Below are 19,717 nucleotides of genomic sequence, written 5' to 3'. Positions count from 1 at the left end.
TGGGTGGCTGGTGGGCGTGAGGATCGCCTGGTAACTTGCCTACCTGGTGCGAAGGTGGCGGACCTCACGCATCACCTAGATAGGATTATAGACAGTGCTGGGGAGGAGCCGGCTGTCGTGTTACATGTGGGCACCAATGACACAGGAAAATGTGGGAGGGAGGTTCTGGAAGCCAAATTTAGGATTTTAGGGAGGAAGCTTAAATCCAGAACCTCCAGGGTAGCATTCTCTGAAATGCTCCCTGTTCCACGCGCAGGTCACCAGAAGCAGGCAGAGCTCCGGAGTCTCAATGCGTGAATGAGACGATGGTGCAAGGAAGAGGGATTCAGTTTTGTAAGGAACTGGGGAACTTTTTGGGGAAGGCGGAGTCTCTTCCGAAGGGATGGGCTCCACCTTAACCAGGGTGGAACCAGACTGCTGGCGCTAACCTTTAAAAAGGAGATAGAGCAGCTTTTAAACTAGAACAAAGGGGAAAGCCGACAGTGGCTCAGCAGCGCATGGTTCGGAGAGAGGTATCTTCAAAGGATACTAATGATGCATTAGAATTAGGGCATCCCGACAGTGAGGTTCCAATAATAAGAAAAGTAGTCCAAGTGCCTGTAACTAAAAACTCACCTGAGCTAAAAAAATTCTAACTTATTCCTATCAATTAAAAAGCAGAATGAAAATACAAACAAAAAACACATTTTCAAATTGTTATGCTTGTGCGGTTGGCTTCACTCACCTCCCACTGCCCTGCAGTGGCGGCAGCGGGCCTGGGACTCTCTGGCTGAGTCGGGGAACCGCTGCTGATGCAAGCCGTCCCATCTGGGAGCTGCAGGAGCCTCCCCTCTCTCTTCTGCGGCCGGGATGCCGCTCCTCTATGGGCCCCTCCTACGCGCCCGTGCGTGAGCCTCTTGCCGGGCCTTAAAGAGCCGGCGGCAGGAAATGGCTGCTGGCCCTCCCTGATGACATCACAGCTCCCAGCAGGTGGCTTGGCAACAGGTCTCCTTGCTTCCGGCAAGTACCTGCGTTCCCCACCTTCGCTCCTACCCTTCGTGCCTCTCTGCTTGACCTCGGCTGATCTTGGACCGGACTCTGACTACGAGCTTCACCACCTGCCACCACTTCGACTGGACACTGCCTTCGAGGCTACCACCGCCTGCTATGACCTCAGCCCGGACACCGACTTGATCCTGTGCTACCCTTGGACTCCGGTCTGCTGCAGAGATCCCACGTAAGTCCAGCCGGCCCCAGTACCCGAGGGCTCAACCTGAGGGGAATGAGGGCTGGTAGTGGTGAAGCCCAGCAGGGGTCTCTGCTACCTTCCTGCCTCACCAACTGACAGAGAGAACCTGTGGGGGCCTTCCTACAGGTGGAGGCAACTCTTCCTTGGCCCAAGGGTCCACGAGCAGAACAGAAATGTTTGCTAATGCCAGAAGTCTAAGAAGCAAGATAGGAGAATTGGAGTGTATAGCAGTGAATGATGACATAGATTTAATTGGCATCTCAGAGACATGGTGGAAGGAGGGCAACCAATGGGACAGTGCTATTCCGGGGTACAAATTATATCGCAATGACAGAGAGGAGCACCCGGGAGGCGGTGTGGTGCTTTATGTCCGAGATGGCATAGAGTCCAACAGGATAAACATCCTGCATGAGACTAAATGCACAATCGAATCTTTATGGGTAGAAATCCCTTGTGTGTTGGGGAAGAGTATAGTGATAGGGGTATACTACCGTCCACCTGGTCAAGATGGTGAGATGGACAGTGAAATGCTAAGAGAAATTAGGGAAGCTAACCAAATTGGCAGTGCGGTAATAATGGGAGATTTCACGCTAGAAAGACAAAGTTCCTGGATGGAATAAATGACTGTTTTATGGAGCAATTGGTTCAGGAACCAATGAGAGAGGGAGCAAATTTAGATCTAATTCTCAAAGGAGCGCAGGATGTGGTGAGAGAGGTAATGGTGGTGGGGTTGCTTGGCAAGAGTGATCATAATATGATCAAATTTGAATTAATGACTGGAAGGGGGACAGTAAGCAAATCCACGGCTAAGGAATAAAATTTCAAAAGAGAAACTGATAAAATGAGAAAAATAGTTTAAAAAAATTGAAAGGTGCAGCTACAAAGGTAAAAAGTGCAACAGGCATGGACATTGTTAAAAAATACCATCCTAGAAGCACAGTCTATATGTATTCCTCGCATTAAGAAAGGTGGAAGGAAAGTCAAACAATTGCCAGTGTTGTGCCAGAGGTGGACCCTTCAGCCGAGGTGGGGTTGACGCAACCCCTAGGCAGGGGCCTACAGGTCCCCACCATCGGCAGGCGGAGTGGGCTGATGAACAGAGGCCAACTGGAGCTTCACCAATAACAGCCCTCGTTCCCTGCGGGTTGAGCCTTTTGGTGCCAGGTGGTCTTAGGTGGGCCTCTGTATTGTCGATAAGGAGATGGGGATCAGCCCAGACACAGCAGAGGGGAGATGGTACAGTCTTACACTGGACGAGGTAGAGTCCTGGAAACTCGAGCGCCAAAGGAACGTAGGCAGACAAGAGGCACCCGAGCAAGAGCAGGCCGAAGCCTGAATAGACCAAGTCCAGGAAATAGGCTGAAGAGGTGTCAAGGAACAGGCTTGAGTCAGGGCTGGTGGTAATCTGGAAGCAGTGACAAGCAAGGCTGAGGTCTGAACATGGAGAGGGTCAAGCATAGTCAAACGATGCCGAGGTCTGGGTCTGGAGAGAGGCAACAACGTAGTCAGGCAATGCAGAGGTCCGGGCTTGGAGCGGGCCAACGGCATGGTCAGGCAAAGGAAAGTCAAAGTCTGTGTAAGCAATCTGAGGGAAGGTGAAGAGCAGGAACGTTGAGGCAAGGAGTCAGGAACAGTGAGGAACAGGAACACAGGAGTGAGACAAATCTCTCAGGAGTCAACGAGTACTCGACCAGCGAGGAGACCTGTTGCAAAGGCAAAACTAGGGAGCGGAGCCCGGGCTTCAGTACCAGTGCTCCGCTGACATCATCATCCAGGACCGCGGCTAGGTTCCCGTCACGGGCCCTACATAAGCATTGTTGATGCGCGCGCACCTAACGAGGGGCGCTGCACCGTGTAACAGCATATCTGCGCGGGCCACGTGGAGAGGACCGACGTGAAGTAATGGAGATGGTGGCTGGACCGGGAATGCCAGGTACTGTAGCTGAGCCGGAGGCACCAGGGGAGGCCCAAGGATGGAGTTGGTGCCCTACCACTGCCAGAAACGAGGAACCAGGAGCTGGGGTTACTGCAGAGAAGTGAGAGGGCCATGCCACGGGTCTGCCGCGGACGGCACGCGTAACAGCCAGCATGGCTAAAAAGTGAGGTGAAAGAGGCTATCTTAGCCAAAAGATCTTCATTCAAAAATTGGAAGAAGGAATCATCAGAAGAAAATAGAATTAAGCATAAGCACTGGCAAATTAAATGTAAGACATTGATAAAACAGGCTAAGAGAGAATTTGAAAAGAAATTGGCCATAGTGGCAAAAACTCAGAATAAAAACTTTTTAAAATAAATCCAAAGCAGAAAGCCTGCGAGGGAGTCAGTTGATGGGGTTAAAGGGGCACTTAGGGAAGATAAGGCCATCGCAGAAAGATTAAATGATTTCTTTGCTTCGGTCTTTACTGAAGAGGAATTTGGGGAGATACACATTCCGGAGAAGGTTTTCAAGGGTGATGATTCAGATGAACTGAACCAAATCACAGTGAACCTGGAAGATATGGTAGGCCAGACTGACAAACTGAAGAGTAGTAAATCACCTGGACTGGATGGCATATACCCCAGGGTTCTGAAAGAACTAAAAAATAAAATTTCAGACCTATTTCACTTAATTTGTAACCTATCATTAAAATCATCCATTGTACCTGAAGACTGGAAGATGGCCAGTGTAATCCAATATTTAAAAAAGGTTCTAGGGGTGATCCCGGAAACTATAGACCGGTGAGCCTGACTTCAGTGCCAGGAAAAATCATGGAAACTATTATAAAGAATAAATCACAAAACATTTAGATAGACATGGTTTAATTGGACACAGCCGACATGGATTTACCCAAGGGAAGTCTTGCTTGACAAATCTACATTTTTTGAAGGGGTGAATAAATATGTGGCTAAAGGTGAACCGGTAGATGTGGTGTGTTTGGATTTTCAAAAGGCATTCAACAAAATTCCACATGAGAGGCTTCTAAGAAAACTGAAATGTCATGGGATAGAAGGCAATGACCTATGGTGGATTGCAAGCTGGTTAAAAGACAGGAAACAGAGAGTAAGAATAAATGGTCTGTTTTCACAATGGAATAAGGTAATCAGTGGAGTGCCTCAGGGATCTGCACTTGGACCAATGCTCTTTAATATATTTATAAATGAAAAGTTTGCAGATGTGGCATGAATGGCACCATTCAGCAGTGTAGTCTAGTGGTGTGCTCCCCTGTGCTAGGCTAGGCTGGCTGTGCACCCTATGAAATCCACAAGGTGGGAGTCACTGCTTGCTTTGTGAAACCAGCTGCATGAAAAACACATATATCCAGGTATACATGCACAGCCATCCCATAAATGGGGGGGGTGTTTCACATCATGAGTTAATGAATAACCTTATCTTGGCGTTATACATCCATCTGTGGGAAACACATGATTAGAACTTATCTTCTTCGGATAAAAAGTAGGTCACTCAACCCAGAAACCTCTCTCTAAAGCTCTACTAACATCTATAAAGGTCTTGTAATGTATATCATTAGTGTATTGTTGGCCATTGGACAATGGAGGATTTAGAAAGGTAAAATAGTCCCTAAAAGACCTCGGTAATTGCCATTATATCACCACAAAGTACCTTTGTGATATCGTGAACTTATGTGACCCTCTTAGAGAGGATAAAAGGAAGTAGAATTCTTGCTTTCCTCCTAATATGTGGCTTTACTAGTTCTGTCTCTTACCCTCCCTCCTTCAAAAAATGAAGATAGCCAGCCTTGTGCAGTCCGCCACCCACCTGAGCCAGGATTATAGATTTCCCTAAGGAACCGACCACCTTCCAGCGCCTGACAGTGTGACTACGCGAGGTACCACCTGCTCCCTGGCTGAGCATCTCCGCTGCTGGGCCAGCTCGCGTCCGTTGCTCTGCAAGTCTTCTGAGGCTCCTAGTTTGAGAACTGCTGTCCCCGTCCTCTATGGAGGTATCTGGTCAGCCCACAGGGCAGAGAGTAAGAAAGCCGTCCTGCCCATGCCGCATCTCTTAGCACTGAGGGGGGAAAGCCAAACCGGGGGGATCTATGGCGACAGCAGGAAAAGCGAAGCTGGGCTGACTGCATGGGCTTTGAGGTCCTTATCTGTCAGTGTTTCTTTCTCGTGGGCCGTAGGCCTGAGATCATCTTCTGCACCTGATCAACAGAACCAGCTTCTTCACCGAACTCCTCCACGCTGACAAAAATGTACAAAATCGGCCACAAATAGGGTGGCTTTGAGTTGTTCCTGTGGTAATTTACAAATCAAGCTTTTCCTGTTGCGGGGTGGGTGTGTGTATATATAATAAATATATATATATACACTTACACACATTAATAACCATATCCCGGGGATGCATTATGAGGCACAAGTCACGACTATTTAGTGACTTGAAAAGTATCCTAGTATTGCCTCGTGGATATAATTCCCTGGTCTCCTTCTCCTCTCTGGAAAATGCAAATGTTTTCTGAGATGGACGTTGTGCGTGCCGAAACGACAGCAAATCCCAGCTGTTAGTTGCAAAGGCTTCATGGCCTCTAGCAGGCAGGGGTGTACTGACCTGTAGGCAAATGCGTATGGGCAGCCGCCCTGCAGGGTGAGTCACTTGTTTTCCATCATCAGCTGTGGCACCGGGCTGCCTTGCTGGAGGGCGGGAAAGGAGCCGACTGTCCGCATTCCAGGGGTATAAACTGGTTGCTGCTACCTGGAGCTAATGAGGCAAGGACCATGGCTACCACTTACCTCTCACTATCGGCACCAGCAGACTTCTTCTCCGTTGGGTGTGCACCCATCTCCTCATTCTGCTGATGGGGGGTGTCTCTATGCATCCCCTGTTCACCAAGGGTTCAGCTATGTAAATGATACTCGGGGGGGGGGGGGGGGGGCGGAAGGACGTTGAGGAGAAGTTCTGTGGAAAATCCATTAAACACAAATTCTAGTCACACCTGGTTCAGCCATAATTCATTTATTCAGAGGTCAGAGTATATCGGACGCTGCCTGTAGGAGGAGCCCAATCTCCTAACATCTGCGGGGCGTTGCCTGCTGTATTTCAATGCATTTTTAACCCAAATACAAATTGTACTCTGCATCTTAACGTGCAATGTATAGATTAAGCAAGCCTGACGGTAGCATTAACATAAGCAGTATTAATTTCTGTATCTGTTCTGAGAAGTATATGCAACATCTCACTCAACGCCTACTGTCATTCCCTAGGTATTTTTCACTAGGAGATTTCATTTCCAACAAATGGCTTAGGTGGGTGGAGAGGTATGATTAGCTTATGTACTGCCTTAAGCATGGGCCAATTCTATCCATCTGGGTAGCTCTCTCTTTTGATTGTTATTTAGCAGTGTGAGAGGAGAAGATGTGATCAATCATATCAGGCAGCAGAGAGGGCATTTGAGTGCTTTGCATTTTGGCACTCTGTCAGTGTGATGGTGCCTGCCTGCTCCTCCAACTCTGAAGTGTTAGCCTCCTTCTCCACTGCTGCTGCTCCTGAGTTTGTCCACCAGTACAGTCACCCTGGCCACATATCGGCGGCCAAGGATGCATAACTCAGCTGCCACCCTCGGCCCTTCTTTCCCCCACCTTCTTGCCCTCTAGAGTAGTCTCAGCAGTCGTATGGCCATTGAGATGCCTGAGGATTTTAGGACAATTCAGGGTGGGACAAAATGGGAATTAAAAATCCTGGGATTGGCAGGCTGGAGGGAGCAGGCTACGAAGGGGTCGGCACGGATACACATGTTAATAGCCAGCTGAATACAAGAGGTATGGAGGTGGGCAGAAGGGAAACAGAGGAACAAAAGAGGTTAGGCCGGGGGATGTAACAGGGAACAGCAGCAGCTCAGATAACAAAGATGGGGGAGGCACTGAGCGCATCATGCTGGGAGCCCGCATCATCTTGTTTAAGTAAGCAGTTCCAGCAGCGGCCATCCAGGAGAAGAGGCAAATCCCCAATCTTGCTTCACTGCCAGCTGCTGGTTGGATCCAGCATCCCTTTGCCCAGAATAGCAGCAGAGAATTGTAGCAGCCAGCCTAGCACTTCACAGAGGTTGGGTTACGACAAGTTGACTCCGCAAGTCAGCAGACTCACCCTCCTGACGTGGCTCAGATGCCGCCAGCGCATGAATGAAGAGAAGAGGCATTGGGGGTAGCTTGCGGGAATGACAGCTACTACCTGGAGATTAGTACCCATATTCAATAAACATACTCACTGTCAATGCGACTCCAACATTGCTCTATGCTTCAATGGCAAGAGGAAATGTGGTAAAAAGGATTTGCATTCACAAAAAACCGGGGAGTAGCTTGCTTGTTGTGGCAGTTACTACCCCAAACCAAATAAGTATCCAGCATAGCACTCTGCTTCAACGGCAGGAGGGAAAGAGGAAAAGATGATTTTATATTCAGACAACAACCAATACGGACTGAATTACATAGTCTGGGTAAACAAATAATTATGGGTGTAGCTTGCTTGTTATGGCGGTTACTACCCCGAATCAATTAAGCCTGATACTTCACTTGGAATACATATCCAGCGCAACTCACTGCTTTAATGGCAGGGGGGAATAAAGAAAAAAGGAATTATATTCAGACAACAACCAACAAGGACTGAATGGCACAGGTTGGGTAAACAAATTAGCGTGGGAGTAGCTTGCTTATTGCAGCAGTTACTACCCTAACCAATTAAGCTAGATACTTCACTTAGATGCAGCTCCAGCACTGCTCTCTACATCAATGCCGGCGGTGGAAGGTAACTAGAACCAAAAAGTTACTAATAAGGGCCAAGAGTAACAGATAAGTATGAGAAAAAAAAAGCGTGAAAGCTTGCTGGGCAGACTGGATGGGCCATTTGGTCTTCTTCTGCCTTCGTTTCTATGTTTCTATTGATGTTATTTGTGAGATTATATACGTGACTTGTAATCTGCCAATATTTTCAGATCGGCAAAATTTAAATTGGTTAAATAAATATCTAGAATGGGACAGACAAGACATTGATTTATGCTTTAGTGAAAATGGCACCAACAGACTGGTACGGGGACAGCAAGGACGTTGGGGACATGTGATTGATGCACCCCAATACAGACCAGGGGTGGGGGAATTCATCTCTTTCGGGGCTGTAACCGAGGCAAGCTATGGCAGTCTCCAGGAGCAGGGGGACAGACACCGCAGAGTTCGTGGGTTTGCAGGTTACATAGTGCAGGATATTGCAAATACCATCACGACTGCAGATAGGGGTGCGACGGGAGCTGCTCACCGTGCAAATGTTTTAAGTGAATGACACCATATCAGGATCCCCGCCAGTCAGAGCCGGTAGGGTTTACCAGCTGGGAGTCTGGTGGAGGATTCCCACACCGATCAATGTGCGCAAATAGGAAGAATGAATTGACTACTTGACCCTGGATGCACAGAGACTGTTAAACGGTTTTAAATTTAGTTTCAGTATTTATTTATTTATTTGTTTGTTTGTTTGTTTTCAACATTTTTAACCCTCTAGTCTTAAAAATACCTACTCCTAGCAGCTAACTAAACAACTATACAATGTTACACATAAAGAAAGACATCAAATGTATTTATATTTTATTTGATTTTTGATGCTTCAAAGCAGATTACATTCAGGTATCCTATCCCCAAAGGGTTTATAATCTAACTTTGTACCTGAGATAACAGAAGGTAAAGCAAGGTCACAAGGAGAAGCAGTGAGATTTGAACCCTGACTTGTAGCCCACTGCTCTAACCACTAGGCTACCCTTTCACTCCAACAGAGACAATATACTGCAAAATAAAACAAAAATACATGTCTAAATATACATCAGATAGACAGAATATAAAACTACACAGACCAATAAATATATATTAACATTATGAATCAGAATGCACAGAAGTTTAAAAAAAATAACAAAACTTGAGCCTAACAAACGTCTGATGCAAGAAAAAAGCCTTCACTGTTTTCCTAAAGGAGAGATAACCCTGCTCCTGTCAGGGATGACAAGGCAGGGCGTTCTATAAAACCGGGCCTGCCACTGAAAAAGCTCGGGCAGGAGGTTCCAGTTAGTGGCCCTGAAAAAAAACAAACTTGCTTTTCTCTGATGAACATAAGATTTGAGATGGTGCATCTCAAATCAAGGCCAGCAGCCCCTTGAATAGGTCTAACACTAGGATCACCCCCTTAAACGTTATTCGCTAGATAATAGGAAACCAGCGAAGAGGCGATCATGGTAACCAGCCGGGCAGAAGGGGCTGTAAGCAGGTTTAGGGGTGCAGGGATCTGTCTGCCACAGGACACTGCCAGCTGCCCTCCCACCTTACCTGCAATCCCAAATCAGGAAAAGAGAACGTGAATTCTCCTCAGAATTAGACTTTTATTTGTCAGATTTGGCAGGATATAGCATTTAGAAAATATCAACTATTCCTGTCTCTAACACCCTGGTCTCTAAGCACCAGTTTTCCCTAAAGAAAGTTCTGTATCATGGGTGGTAACAGACACGCCATAAACCTTAGCCTGCTTAAGATATTAACACTTATGGCTAACTTACTTACCCCTGATTCCAGCATCAGGCGATATCTCTGTTCACCTCTGAAGCAGGCTCCGGCTGGAGAGCTGGAGAATGTGGGCAGGGGAGAGGCTTGGTACTGGCAGAGCGGGCAGGCTGTGCAGGAAGGAGACTAGCTTCTGGCTCTGGTGCTTGCCGGTTGTCTGGGCTTGCTGTCACCCCTCACATCTGTATGTCAAGTTGTCTTGCAAGTGTCAGTGTTTTTCTCCATCTCCGACTGCCCCCCTGATTAAACATATTCAGACAGGAGGAGTTGTCTTGCGAATAAAGCACTTTGAATCATTAGACTTTTGTAAGGACCTTTATTGACTCCACACTCTGCTGGCTATCTGTATGACCACCAATGATGACATCATCAACACGAGGTAGGAATAACGCAACAACAATAATAATTGTAGTACTTATAAGGAATCATCATAATCATAATGGAATGGGAGTGATGTAATAAAGTAATAGGATAAGTGAATAAAATCATAATTATAATGAGGACAGGCAAAAAGAATAATGAAGTAAAAGAAATTGAGATTAGAAACAGGAAATATATATGGGTGATAAGAAATAAGGAAATATGTGCTCATGTGGTGCGTGTTGTAGAAATATGAGGAAAGGACATCATCCTAGACTTGAGGTAGAGTGTGTGTGCAACACTCCTTTCCCTAGACTGGAGATGGGGGTTGTAGGAAGTTTCGCATGTGCATAGCTTTATGGTGAGACCTTTCCCGTATGTGTCTCATAAGGGTACTTACTCTTCTAAAGAGGGTGATTGAAAGTAGGAAGTGGACTATGATTACCATGGCTAGGGCAGGTAAGGCATAAGACAGTATATAGTCAGTTTGTAAAATATCTTCATTTCTGGAATCATAATTGTAGTCGGCAATTTCTTCTGTGCCTTGGTCTACAGGCAGTTCCACAGTGTGAGAGTCTTTACAACCTAAAAGATATACCGTGTTTTCATCAAAGTTGATTTCATGGCCCCGAAACTCTTCTAAGGTTTCTACCTCTGTGGGAACCGGGTCTGGTTCCAGGAAGTATGAGGACACACTGTTGCAATCGCCAACTGCAGGAGCCCTCGGTTGGTCGACTTCTCCTCCCGATGCTGGCCGGGCCTAGCAGCCCCAGGCTCCCTGGCCGTCTCCATCTGTCTTCCAGCTCCCCCGCCGCACACGATGCCACTGCTGCCTTCACTTCGGGCTGAGCGCTCCCCTAGGCGCGTGCATGCAGCATCACTTCAAATTTAAAGGGCCTGTGGCGGAAAATCCTCCAGCGGCCCCTCCGGATGACGTGTCCAGCTCCTCCTAATTAAGGCAAGCTCTGAATGTCAGAGCAAGCCCCTTGCTCTCTCGAGCAGCGTTCTACATTCAGCGTTCCTGTTTCAAGCGTTCCTGTCCCCAATGTTCCTGCTCCCAGCCTTCCTACTCTCCAGACCTTCTCCTGCCTTGCTCCCAATCTCCTGCTCACCTTTCCTTTAGATGGACCTTCTGGCTTCTGACCCTTGGTTTGAATCCTGTCTACGAGTTTTGCCGCCTGCCCTGACCCCTGACTTGAATCTTGACTACGAGTATCTCTGCCTGTCCGACCGTCGCTTCGGATCAGACTTGAGTCACTGTCGGGTCCTCCTCCATGAGATCATCCACACAGAGACCCACCTAAGACCAGCCGGCCCCAGTACCCAAGGTACTGCAGGGAACTCGAGCTGGTATTGGCTAAGCTCCATCTAGCCTCTGCTTCCCATCCGGCCTCGCCTACTGATGGGAGGGACCTGAGGGGGTCTCCCTTCAGGTAGCGTCAACTCCTCCCTCAGTCACAGGGTTCATGCTCCCAACACCCCTCCTCCTTCAGTAACTATTGAGTTCTTAGGTACTGTGACTAAAGAAACATTACTGGGTAAGGGAAACTTACCGGTAACATGCTTGTTAAAAATCACAAGCTCTTTCAGAGGGGTGCTCACTAACCAAATATTATTTACAACAGCAATGTTGGTTTCAGAGAATTCATCATACTTTGCCATGGTAATCATACATTTGTCTTGGACGTTGTCCAAGGACAAACCACACAGAGCTTCTGTAGTATCCTTAAGGAAAGGCTTACCGGGACACAACCAATGTATGTCCTTTGTTGGCATAGCCCTAAATTAGAAACTAAATACTGCTGTGGGTTGTCGCTCTGAGAGCCTAGAAGGGTAGGTGTATCTAAACGCAATTATACATTGTTTGTCCATGTACCTACATTAATTACTTGTTCAATTGGTAAACATTCTCAGGTAAAATGAAAGGCAAATTTAAAACCTATGCAACCTCCATATTCTCAATGTCCACAGACAGAGATATCGCATTACCCGTATGATAAGCAACCTGGACCTGGATAGGCAAACGCATCTGTAATGACATCTGGAGAGACTAAATAGGTTGGAATCTGTCCATTCATTAAGTTACTCGTGCTGTTGTCCAGCTCTCTGAACAAGTCATTGGTGAGCGCTTGAAAGGGCTGGATAAAAGTGTGGTCTTCGCTCAGCACGGTTTTAATGGTGGTAATGTCCTCTCGATTTTGCTTGAGAATGTAGGTTAACCAAGGTGACAGTGTTACTTAGTGTTTTACCTTGAGAAGTCAACTGTTCTTGTTGGTGTCATAGCTGTTTAGAGATACTTTTCATATTGTCCTGCAACTCCTTAACAGTGTTCTGCAAATTTTATATGGAAACTGCATTGGCAATGGACAGAAGTCTAATAAGTAAGATCTATTTATTTATTTAAAACTTTTTTATACCGACATTCAAAGGAATATCACATCGGTTTACACTGAACAGGGGAAACAATTAACTAAATAGAAGGTGAAAGGAAATTACGTGTAACGAAAGGGAGCTGGAACTGGGCACAAGAGGGCTAGAGGAGCAGAGACAGGGGCAGGAGAATAATGTTAACGATTTAGAACTTAAATGATAGATTACAAAATAAATAAATTAACCAAATAGCACAGTAACGTTAAATTACATAAGCAGACTGTAGGGTATTTACAAAAACGATGATTTAGCCTAATAATAGGCAGACTGTAATGGTATTTACAAAATAGATAATTTAGCCTGAAAGAACATTAATGATAGATTACTAGCTGAAGGGTATTTACAAGAATGATATAACAATTTGAGGAGGGAATTTTACGGTCAAAAGGGATAAGGGAGGGAGACAGAGGCAGAAATAACGCAAATAAGGGGAGCGAGAGGGGGAAGGGGTACTTAGTTTAAAAGAGGTAACTCAAGTATGGTGGGAGCCTGGATAAGGGTCTAAACGATGAGGGGTGGTAGTGTGGGAAATGAGAGGAGAGGTTAGGCATAGGCTTGAGAGGTTTTTTTTAAAGGTTTGGGCACAATGTTCTTGGCGCAGGTGAGGAGGCATTGAATTCCATAAGGTTGGTCCAGCAATGGACAGGGCCCGTTCTTTCATGGTTATGTGATGGGTGGGGGGGGGGAGTGTAGAGGGTTCCTTTATAGGCAGTTCTGGTAGGTCTGTTCAATGAGTGATAGTGTAGGGAGTTTTCTAGCCATTGGATGTTTTGGTGATGTAGGGCTTTATGGATAATAGTGAGACTCTTATGAAGGATTCTAAAACGTATAGGGAGCCAGTGGAGGTCCATGAGTATGGGGGTTATGTGATCTCTTCTGTGGGAGTTGGTGAGGATTCTAGCCGCAGCATTTTGGAGCATTTGGAGAGGTTTGATTGAGGTTGCAGGGAGGCCTAGGAGGAGGATATTGCAAATGTCAATTTTGGTGAAGAGTAAGGCTTAGAGGACCGTGCGGTCCTCCAAGATGGAAAAATTAGAATGTATAGCATTGAATGATGACATAGACTTAATTGGCATCTCACAGACATGGTGGAAGGAGGATAACCAATGGGACAGTGCTATACCAGGGTACAAATTATATCGCACTGACAAAGAGGAGCATCTGGGAGGCGGGGTGACGCTTTATGTCCGGGATGGCATAGAGTCCAATAGGATAAAGATCATACAAGAGACTAAATGCTCAGTGAATCTGTATGGGTAGAAATCCCTTGTGTGTTGGGTAAAAGTATAGTGTTAGGAGTATATTACCGTCCACCTGGCCAAGATGGTGAGACGGACAGTGAAATGCTAAGAGAAATTAGGGAAGCTAACCAAATTGGTAGTGCAGTAATAATAGGAGATTTCAATTACCCCAATACTGACTGGGTAAATGTATCATCGAAACTGTTATGCTTCGCGGCCACAGATGGCTGCGGCCACCATTGCTCACCTCCCTTTTTATAACTTTGGCTCTGTTGGGTGAACTCGCGGCTTTGGTCAGCTACCACCGGCCTTCCGGCCTCCGTTCCTGGGCCTATCCGAGCAGCATGGACGCTGCCGACCGCCATCTTACCCTTGGGGTTCCCTAGGTGCGCGCACTCCCCAACCAGCTTTAACCACGTCATGGCGGGAACCTCGAGGGCATCCCAACCTGATGACGTCAGTCTGCTCTGATATTTAAACTCGCCAGCCCAGACAGCTGGCGACTTGGCAACGAGTTCACTTGCTGTTCTACCAGCTTCTACTTCAGCTTGTTCCGATTTTGCTTCTGTGGTGTGAGACTACCGGGTACCCGCTCCTCGGGGGCCCCCCTCGTCTCTTGACGTCGGCCAGCCATTGCTCCTACCATGTGACAGGGGCTGACCAATGGCACCGGTAGCCCCTATCACATGGTAAGGGCAAAGGGCCACCGGCGCCATTTTGCTTCCTGGCAGATCCTACGGCCCGAGAGCTGAAGATCGCTCCCAGGACCCCCACTGGACCACCAGGGCTTTCAGTAAGTCTTGGGGGGGGGGATTGGGATGATGAGGGGGGGTTGCAATTAAGTAAATTTGAAGGGTTGGGGGTGGGTTTGGGTTTTTTTTTAAATAAATGTGCCCCTCCCCCCCCACGCTAACCCGAAAAACGAAATTTCGGGGAAAGCCTGATCGTTTTTTGGGTCCTCCGATCCATGCCGAATTGGACAATTTCATTGAAAATTTCCAACTCGGCAAAAATGAATGCACATCTCTAATGGATAACACATTGAAATCGTCGGTTCAGTGTGCTGTGGCAGTCAAAAAAGCAAACAGAATGTTAGGAATTATTAGAAAGGGAATGGTGAATAAAACAGAAAATGTCATAATGCCTCTGTATCGCTTCATGGTGAGACCACACCTTGAATACTGTGTACAATTCTGGTCGCCGCATCTCAAAAAAGATATAATTGCGATAGAGAAGGTACAGAGAAGGGCTACCAAAATGATAAGGGGAATGGAACAGCTCCACTATGAGGAAAGACTGAAGAGGTTAGGGCTGTTCAGCTTGGAGAAGAGATGGCTGAGAGGGGATGTGATAGAGGAGTTTAAAATCATGAGAGGTCTAGAACGGGTAAATCTGTATCGGTTATTTACTCTTTCGGATAATAGAAACATAGAAACATAGAAATGACGGCAGAAGAAGACCAAACGGCCCATCCAGTCTGCCCAGCAAGCTTTCACACTTATTTTATTCTCATACTTATCTGTTACTCTTGGCCTTATTAGTAACTTTTTGGTTCTAGTTACCTTCCACCCCCGCCATTGATGTAGAGAGCAGTGCTGGAGCTGCATCTAAGTGAAGTATCTAGCTTAATTGGTTAGGGGTAGTAACTGCTGCAATAAGCAAGCTACTCCCACGCTTATTTGTTTTACCCAGTCTGTGCCATTCAGTCCTTGTTGGTTGATGTCTGAATGTAATTCCTCTTTTCTTTATTCCTCCCTGCCGTTGAAGCAGTGAGTTACGCTGGATACGTATTCCAAGTGAAATATCAGGGTTAATTGATTCGAGGTAGTAACCGCCGTAACAAGCAAGCTGCACCCATAATTATTTGTTTACCCAGACTATGTAATTCAGTCCTTGTTGGTTGTTGCCTGAATAAAAATCCTCTTTTCCTGTTTCCCCCCTGCTGTTGAAGCAGAGAGCTATGCTGGATATACATTGAAAGTGAAGTATCAGACTTATTTGGTTTGGGGTAGTAACCGCCGCAACAAGCAAGCTACTCCTCGGTTTTTTTGTGAATGCAAATCCTTTTTACCACATTTCCTCTTGCCGTTAAAGCATTGAGCAATGCTGGAGTTGCATTGACAGTGAGTATGTTTATTGAATAAGGGTATTATCTCCAGGTAGTAGCCGTCATTCCCGCGAGCCACCCACTCTTCATTCACGTCCTCTAGACTTTATGGATCAACAGTGTTTATCTCACACTCCTTTGAGGTCCTTCACAGTTCTGGTTTTCACCACTTCCTCCGGAAGGGCATTCCAGGCATCCACCACCCTCTCCGTGAAGAAATACTTCCTGACATTGGTTCTGAGTCTTCCTCCTGGAGTTTCAAATCGTGACCCCTGGTTCTGCTGATTTTTTTCCAACGGAAAAGGTTTGTCATTGTCTTTAGATCATTAAAACCTTTCAAGTATCTGAAAGTCTGTATCATATCACCTCTGCTCCTCCTTTCCTCCAGGATGTACATATTTAGATTCTTCAATCTCTCCTCATAAGTCATTCAATGAAGACCCTCCACCTTTTTGGTCACCCTTCTCTGGACCGCCTCCATCCTGTCTCTGTCCCTTCAGAGATATGGTCTCCAGAACTGAGCACAGTACTCCAGGTGAGGCCTCACCAAGGACCTGTACAAGGGGATAATCACTTCCCTTTTCTTACTCGATATTCCTCTCTCTATGCTGCCCAGCATTCTTCTTGCTTTAGCTATCGCCTTGTTACATTGTTTCGCTGACCAGATCGTTAGACACTATCACCCCAAGGTCTCGCTCCTGCTCCGTGTACACCAGCCCTTCACCCACCTTCGAATACAGTTCTTTTGGATTTCCACACCCCATATGCATAGGACTAGGGGGCATTCCATGAAGTTAGCAAGTACCACATTTAAAACTAATTGGAGAAAGTTCTTTTTCACTCAACGCACAATTAAACTCAGGAATTTGTTGCCAGAGGATGTGATTAGTGCAGTTAATGTAGCTGGGTTCAAAAAAGGTTTGGATAAGTTCTTGGAGAAGTCCGTTATCTGCTATTAATCAAGTTGACTTAGAAAATAGCCACTGCTATTACTAGCATCAGTAGCATGGGATAGACTTAGTTTTTGGGTACTTGCCAGGTACTTTTAGCCTGGATTGGCCACTGTTGGAAACAGGATGCTGGGCTTGATGGATCCTTGGTCTGACCCAATATGGCATGTTCTTATGTTCTTACTTGTGATGCTAAGTCAGGAAAAGACAACGTGTATTCTTCTCAGAAATAGACTTTTGTCAGATTTGGCAGGATATAGCGTTTAGAAAATAACAATTCCTGTCTGTAACATCCTGGCCTCTAACTGGTTCCACAGTTTTGGGCCTGCAATTGAAAAAGCTCTGGGGCAGATTTTCAAAGGGTTACGCGCGTAACTCCGAAAACCTGCTCCTGCGCGCACCGAGCCTATTTTGCATAGGCTCGGCGGCACGCGCAAGCCCCGGGACGCGCGTATGTCCCGGGGCTTTGAAAAAGGGGCGGGAAGGGGGCGGGGCGTGGTGCCGGTCCGGGGGCGGGACTGAGGCCTCCGGCACAGCGGCTGTGTCGGGGGATGGCGCGCCGACAGCTGGCCGGTGTGCGCAAGAGACGCCTGCCAGAGGCAGGCGTAAAACGTGAAACAATGTAGGGGGGATTTAGGTAGGGCTGAGGGGTGGGTTACATAGGGGAAGGGAGGGGGAAGGTGGGTGGGGAGCGGAAGAAAAGTTCCCTCCGAGCCCGCTCTGATTTCAGAAAGGCCTTGGAGGGAACGGGGAAAGCCATCGGGTCTCCCCTAGGGCTTGGCGCGCGCAAGGTGCACAAGTGTGCACCCCCTTGCGTGCGCCGACCCTGGGTTTTATAACATGCGTGGGGTAGCGCGCGCATGTTATAAAATCGGGTGTACCTTTGTGCGCGCCGGGTAGCGTGCACAAATGTACCCCACGCGTGCTTCTTTAAAAAATCTACCCGTCTGTCTCTGACTTCTGATAAATGAGCAGATCTAATAGAGGGGGGGACGTATAATAGTCCTTTATTAGCAGATCTTTCTTTCAGGGCTATATAGATGAAGTGAAGCGTTAAGCCATTCAGTGTTTTCAGGGTATATTGATTTGTGAATCAGACATAAGACTGGGAGTTGATTCGGTGTTTGACTGGAAGCGAGTGGAGATTAATAATTGTGTAATGTGATTGTATTTTTTCCCCTCCGCATAGGACTCTTGCGGTTGCATTTTGCAATAGTTGTAGAGGTCTGATACTGGCGGTTGGTAGACCAAGTAGAAGAGAGCTGCATTAGTCAACTGTGGAGAAAATTAAAATTTGTAGAATGGTTCGGAAATCATTGAATTCTAGTAGTGGTTTTAAACGTTTTAATACGTGGTTTATAAAAACCTCTAATTTTATGATGTATGTCAAATTTTAACTTTAGTTTATGATCCAGAATAATACCTAGATCTCTGACTTGGTCTACAGAATCAATCTGCATGAAGTTAGTCTTAAATTGGAATGATTTGTCAAAAGTGCCTTTCCTGCTCAATAGTATGACTTCAGTTTTTTTTGATGGTTAAGGATCAGTTTCGGGTGTGCTAACAGATGACCTATAGACTTCAATCGTTTTAAGAGTTTCTGCAGTGGGATCTTTGATGGGATTGAAGAGTTGTACGTCATCCGCATACAGGAAATGGTAACGCCTAATCCTGTTAACAATTTACAAAGAGGCAAGATATGTGTTGGATAAAGTTGCTGATAGTGAGGATCCTTGAGGAACCCCAGAATCAGTGTTAATTTCAGAAGATATATTTGTAATTATTTTTACTTGGCAGTGACGGTCAGAGAGAAAAGAACGGTTCCATTCAATCCGATATCAGTCAGGCCTTTTCCCCTCCTCCCCGTTTCTTTTTTTGGGGGGGAGAACTCTCACTTATGTCAAGCTGTCTTGCCAGTATCAGTGTTGTTCTCGGTCTCCCCCCGGGTGGGGGGTGTCTTTCTGACCTATGGACTCGCCTTGGCTCATCCCTGACCCTTGCTTGGGAGCTTAAGTGATTGTCTCTGCTTTGCTCCTACTGACACGGGAACATGCGAACAGGCAGACCTGGTAAGGGATCTTTCAGTGAAACAGGACAAAAGTGCTTCATTTTCCACTGAGACGGTGCAGTTTTGAAGTTCACCCGAGTAAAGTCTTTTGCTGTTGACGGTGCTTGGGGGCCTGTCAGTTTCTTGGCTCTTACGATTCATGTCTGATTCAGTGGTAAACGTGAGATATCTCCCTACGGGGGTCGGCAAGCGTAACTTTCTGCCGATAACCTCGCAGTCGGCAAAGGACCACGAGTGGGGGTGGTCGGAGTGGCTCCTTTCCCTCGGGTGGCCCCCTTTAGAAAGCGCCTGCATTTCCTCGTTGGGTGCGGACCCCACGAGAGAACCTGCGGAAATCCGGCTGATAGGTGGTCACCTGCCTTATCCTGATAGGGACTTGGGGGGGGCCAGCCTCCTGTACCCAGTGTCGTGCTCAGTCCTCCGTCCGTCAGGGGGAGCAGAGGCGTCTCGGCTGAGACGGGCGCTGGGGTCGGGGAAGCGGAGCGGGCATGAACACGCAAAAAGCAGAGAGAGTCAGCTATTAGGCTCTTACTTGTGTTCCCCAAACTCGGTTTACAATTCGAGGGTTAAGTTTCATTGTGATACATGCCTCACTACGAGTTGTGCTATTTCTTTTTTAATTCAGTACATTTTTTGTAGTGGTGGACAGAGAGAGCACCCGGACCAAATAAAATAATCCACTGGATGACTTCCTTTTCTTTCTTTTTTTTTGGGGGGGGGGGGCCAGGATGGATCCAGGATGTGGAAGAAGATACTAGAAGCGTTTCAAGGCAAGGCACAGAAATTTGGCGTTATGGGCACAGAAAT

The sequence above is a fragment of the Rhinatrema bivittatum genome, chromosome 6, assembly GCF_901001135.1.
Source record: "Rhinatrema bivittatum chromosome 6, aRhiBiv1.1, whole genome shotgun sequence".
NCBI lineage: Eukaryota > Metazoa > Chordata > Amphibia > Gymnophiona > Rhinatrematidae > Rhinatrema > Rhinatrema bivittatum.
Note: the sequence above shows the minus strand (reverse complement) of the source record.